Source organism: Xiphophorus couchianus, chromosome 13 (genome assembly GCF_001444195.1).
Source record: "Xiphophorus couchianus chromosome 13, X_couchianus-1.0, whole genome shotgun sequence".
NCBI classification, from domain to species: domain Eukaryota; kingdom Metazoa; phylum Chordata; class Actinopteri; order Cyprinodontiformes; family Poeciliidae; genus Xiphophorus; species Xiphophorus couchianus.
The window spans coordinates 9,173,849-9,179,820 of NC_040240.1; positions in this window are offsets into that span (position 1 = coordinate 9,173,849).

Here is a 5,972-nt window from a genome sequence, read left to right on the forward strand (position 1 = left end):
GGAACATCAGACTGACAGATTGATCTGGAGGTCACGGATTTGGTGATATGTGTATGAAATATCTTTTGGGTGCAACTTGAAACGTCTCGCTCTCTGTTCTTTCTTGCTGGTTTAGTGGAAGCTAAGCTGGAGGAAGGAGCCCTGCCTACAATTTGGTTCAGGTACAAAATATGAACACTTGTTGGTTTCCTCTTCCACACCAGAAGGTCTTGTCCTTCCTTTTATTCCTTTCAGCGAAATGTCACAACTGACAAAGATTTATAATTAGGAGTAACAATGCCTTCTGTTCACATGCAATTCATCACCCCAAACAATATGTTTCTTCAGCATGAATAGGAAAGATAATATGTTCAGCCATTGTTTCAGCTCACTGATTCAAACCCGGTTTGTCAGCCCCAAAAAATGGGAAGCTTTGGAGGAAAAAAAAAATCACATTCAAAAGTTCAAGCTAAAGTTTCAACAGAGCTCTGTCTGAGCAACTTCCTGTCATAGATAATTTATTAGGCAATACACAAATCCAACTTTGATGAATGCTGACCAAATCTTAAAAACCAGCCATGCAAAACTCTACAGGCACAAGAAGGAACAGATACGTCTTTCAGAACACCTGATGAAAGTTAGACATGCTTTAGGTCGCATGTAATAAGCAACTAACAGGAGCAATTTGCAAGAGGGAGAGGAAAGACGAAAATATGGACATTCAGTAAGATGAGCTGAGGACTTTTTCCTTCTTAGTCAGAGTTGTGCTGCAGTGAAGACTTGGCCAGGCTGGGGCCAAAGGGGAGAATCAGAGGGGCCCAGCACAACACAGACGCCAGTCCCGCCACAATGAGCCACTTTAGGCCCTTGTGGTTTGGGCTCGGAGGCTGGCCGCCAGCTCACTGGAGCTCTCTCCGTTGCTTTATTTGCTACTCCTCTACATTTCTTTTTCTCTTTTAAATCATTTCTACGACTTTTTCATCCTCCCCGTTAGCTCTTTTCACGTGTTTCGGTTTGTTTCCACCCTGCATTCTTCCAGTTTTTGGTAGTTGTGAAGTGAACAACATGACAATAGATATCACTTTCTTTCCCCCTACATGTTGTAATGGGAAAAGGAAGGTTTCCAGGACTCACAATGTAGAACTAAATGCATCCCATAATTCAGTAGCTTGTAGTGTCTGCGCTTGAACTTTTTTCTCTTTATTGAGCAGATTTGAAGCCGCTTTCTTTTTCGTTGTGTTTTGCAGGTGTTACTTGAAGTACAGCTCTCTTAAAGTCTTATGACTTAATTTCAGTCAGTTTCAAGTCTTGACCTTGACTAGGCCAGAGACAAATAGGTTCTTCTGGACTGACCTTGTGACTGATTAGATAAATTTTTGTTGTACAGACGAGTTTGAGGCTGACTCAATGACCGCAAAGTCTTGTGGCTTCAAAATAAACCCAACCACTTTAAAGTCTTTGTGCTGACCTGTTTTCTTATGATTTTCTTCAAACAGTATGGTGTTGTGTAGCATGGTGTTTCAAATTCACAGAAGCCAGAGGCAGGTGGTTTAAAGTGGGTTGATACGATTTGTTTGGTTTTCCCTAAATATGGAGTTTGGTCATAATACACAACATCATTTCCAATCTTTGGAAAAAACAAAACACACACACACACACAAGACTGTATCATTACCTTTCCATCTCTGTGTTTTTCAATTGCTATCATGGGCTTTGTTTGGTTTACCCCAAACATTCCTTCTTCGATCTTATCAAAGCATATTGTATCATACCGTTTATTCCTCATTGGTTTGATTGAGAACTGTGTGCTGCTTTGGTCTGTAAGATGTCACATTACTCATAGGCTTCTGTGTGTTCTGCCGTGTTACAGGAAGTCTCCCTCTGAAACAGCGGTGTGACTTCTGTCAAACCTCCCTTTGGCTGTTGACTGAATGATTTATGGTCCTCCGCTTCTCTACTGATGTCTTTATTGTCTCATTTCCTGTGTGCTGGCAGCAGGTGGGCAGTGACAGCTCCCACCCTGTCCTTGTCCAGGTTGCAGAGTCTATCTGCAGCTTTTACTCCTGGCTCAGCCGCTGGGGAGAGGAGTCATGCCCCATTGGTTCTCTGCATAGCTTCACCGCACCACCTACCTGTATGCCTGCCTACCTGCTCCCCCCCCCCACCTGTTCTGTCCTCATAAGCAAAGGGTGAGAGAGTGAGGACAATGGTCTCTTTATTTCCCTGGCCTGCTCTGAAAGAAGTGCTCTTGTTCTTGGTTAATCTCTCACTTTCTGGATCATCTCTTGCTTTTGTCTCATCCTAACTCATATGCCTTTCTGCATGTCATGGGAAAATCCTCATGTGTGTCTTTCTTTGTACCGGTGGGAACGATCGCAAGGAGGGTGAAGGGCGGTGCCTGGGCCTTGTTTTTGGCGTCAGACACCCCACTGTTTTGGTACGCTTCCTCCTCCTCTCTTCCTTCAGTCCTCCCCTTTCCTCATTCTTCCATCCCAAGAGAGACAGCTTAATAAGGAGGTACGGGCCTGCCTTCCCTTCTTCTTTCTCTGTCTCTCTCTAATTAAGCCTGTCGCCTTGGGTCGGTTCTTTTTGTTTGTGTCCGCCTGACAGGCCAGAGACACCGCAACTCAAAACACATCTTTCTTAACAGTATTTCCCCTTCCTCCATCTGTGTTCCTCTTCCTGCACGTAAAGGGCTACTTTACCCAAATTGCTGAAGTATCTTCAGTGGCATGCAGCGGAGTGGCTAGTTTGAGGTTTGCACGCTAAAATGACATAAAAGATTAGAATGTTGTTGTTATTCAAAGTGGGACATCAGTAAATAGACTTATTGATTTTATTAAGTGAAAAGAATATCCACACTAACCTGACCTTATGTGGAACAAATGCTGTGTTTACCTTGAGCGTAAAGTCTCATGTGTAAACCAAAAGAAAAATCCTTAAGGATTAACTTGGTTTACTTTCAATCTATTGTAGTTTTTTTCTCTAGTATCCAACTATTAGTGATTCTACTTTGTTATTATCGCAAGTTAGATTTTAGGCCACTGCAGTTCAGGTAAATTAGCCTATATTAAGCTAAATATAAAACATGTATATACAGTATATACTAAATTACCTGCAAGATTTCAGTAATTCTTGCAACCACTGATATGAGAAAGAATATTGAAATTTAATTAAACATCCTCTAAAAAACACAAAAACAGCATTTCTTTTGATTCAACTTTTCAGCACAAATACATGTTTGACTTTAGGTTTATTCAATGCATGTCATGTCGTTACAAGACACTCAGTAGATTTTTGATTCAAGTGTCTCACTGATTGATCTGTGTGTTCAGTAATGCAGATCCCTTATATAAACTGGCCTATTTTTTAAGAGGGCAAAACCAAAAGTAGCTTGTAGTAGTCCTGGGTTCAATTCCCGGTCTAGGAATGCTGCGTGTCTTCCCCTCTCTACCCTGTTTCCTGTCTATCTGCTGTTCAATGAAGGCCACTACTGCCAAAGGAAAAAAGATGGCTTGAGTCAGCATTTTTTGCTAAAGAGAAGCTGAGATGAGAGAGAGAATAAAGAACGAGTGGTAGGAACAATTAAAGGGACGGGGTGGGAGAGGAGAAGAAAGGGCCAGTGTGGACAGGTAGGCGGTGTGACTTCACCTCTCCATTGACCTGCCTTCTTTGAAGTAATCACCGGCTGGCTGGGGTACTCTGAGAGTGAGACAAAGAACGTCACACGCGAGGCCACATACCTTTAGGTCTCTGTCACAACCCGGCCGCGCCGGACGTCTAGACCTGCACACTGCTGCAGATTCATCACAGGTGCGAAGCAGGCACGCAGAAGACTGCGCGGCATGCATTTGAGACTTGAGGCAAGCAGGGACTCTGCTAACGTGAACTCTCTAGCAATTCTTTTAAGTGCTAGGAAATAACATTATTAGTAGCAAAGACTCTAACCTGCAGCGTGCGTGTGGTTGTCAGTGTCGACGTTGTCAAAGGAAGAAACAAAAGAGCCAGCTTGTTTGCAACGTTGCTTCGACTGACACGTTTCGTCAACTTTGGTTTCACGTTTCAGGCAAAACATTGTAAAAAGTGTTTCCTCCAGAGAGGAAACACTTGAGCTTCTGTGAGAAACATGAACGCCCTGAAAAATATCAACGTTTTTCTGCAATTAGAGAAAGACAGATCTGGGTCAAGGCCTGAACGGTAGCTCTGGAGGAGTTGCAGAGATTCACATCTCGGATGAAAGAATGCGTTGACAGCACAACGATCAGTGGCGCACTCCACAAATCTGCCCTTAATGAAAGAGTGGCAACAAGAAAGCCAGTGTTGAAACAAAGCGGTAACAGGTCCTGTTTTCAGCTGCCACACGGAGATCATTGTGTTGTAGGCGATGATCTGGTCTGACGTGACCGAAACAAAAAAGTTGTGTGTAGTGAAAAACTAACATTGTGCATCACTGTGAAATACTAGTGGAAAATCAAACTGTGGGGTTGCAAATCTTGTTATGCGAGCATCCCCAGTGTCACTTTGAATTCCAACATTATTAACAGACCGGCATGTTTCGGGCTGTGGCCTTCATTAGAGTCAAGACAAAATGCCAATCAAATTTTATCTAAATAGCAAGCATGAAAAAAAAAATCAGAAAAAAATGCAAATAAAAAAGAATCACCTACTTACTGTACACATACTGTAGATAGGCTGACAAATAGAAGAGTGGGGTTTGTTCTGCATACAAATGCATCCCACACTTTTTAGCTATCTAATTGTAAAAAAAAAGAGAAAATCTAACAATGCTTCCTTTTCTTTCCCCTTTACACTTCAAATCCCAGTCAAAAAAAGTTCCAAGCATAGCAAGCTTTTTGCAACGTAATGTTTTGCTTCGCAAATTCGGAGCCGTGACATAACATTTTGTTTCAATCTTTTCAACAGCCTATATTTGTTCCTAAGTGTGTTTCTCCACAGATTGCAGAGTGTTTTATGAGCGTAAAACAGGAACAGCCGAACTACTCTGCATGGAAAATTTAGGGAAACGTGCAGCTCAATCTGAAGTGTTCCGAGCTTTGACGAGAGACCATTGTGTATTTAAAGAAACATAAACATATTTTTCACGTGTTTATTTTGAATTCAGTGAGGATGGCTGCTCCAAAGCTCTTGTTTCCACCCTCCAAATACGGAATGATGGTGTGTGGTAGCACTGCACATAAACAGCCGTAGATTATTAGCAGCGTTTGTGACTTAGTGGAAATAACTGAGCGTGTGCCTCTTGCCCGGGGGGGCTGGGCGGGGGGCCGAGTTTCATTGTGTTGTGTTTTGATTATTTTGTTTATTTCTGTCTGACTCTGGGTTGTAATTGAGGCCTGTGTAAACTTTTGGTTGGTTTCTTTTATACTCCATAGCTTCCCCCCCCTATTCTGGGAGGCAGCTTTGCTCACTTGATCCTCTCTTTACCCCCTTGTTCCATTCTGCCTCCTGTTGCTGCTCTGATGCCCCCCCCTTGTCCCCCACGCTCCACATCAATAGATTTCATTAGCGTTTGGGGATTGGGGGGGGGGAGGATGGAGCACGGCTGGACGCATGCAGCAGGAAGCCAGACTTGATGTGGAGTCTGTGGAAGTGGTATATATGTATATAAGCTCATGCGTGTTTGTTTGAATCAGAGAAAAAAAGCAGGGAGAGGGAGTCGGGGTACCACAGCACTTCTTTTTTTTTTTTCTTAATCATTTTGCCATTTAATAACAGGTTTTGTACCACAGCTACTGGGTGCGGCTCCTAAGAAGGCCATGTAGTTCAGAGTAAGTCAGGGCATGCACACGCACACACACACCCGCACACGTCGAATCGCTGTTCTTCTCTGTAACTTGGCTGCTGAGTCCTGACGCAAATGATTGGTTACATTGGTTAACCTGCTCAATAAATATGTTTACAGTAGGTTTTATAGGTGAGGCACAACATGGCAGTCTAAATACTTTGAAGTTTGAAGCTTGCACCAAACCAAAGGG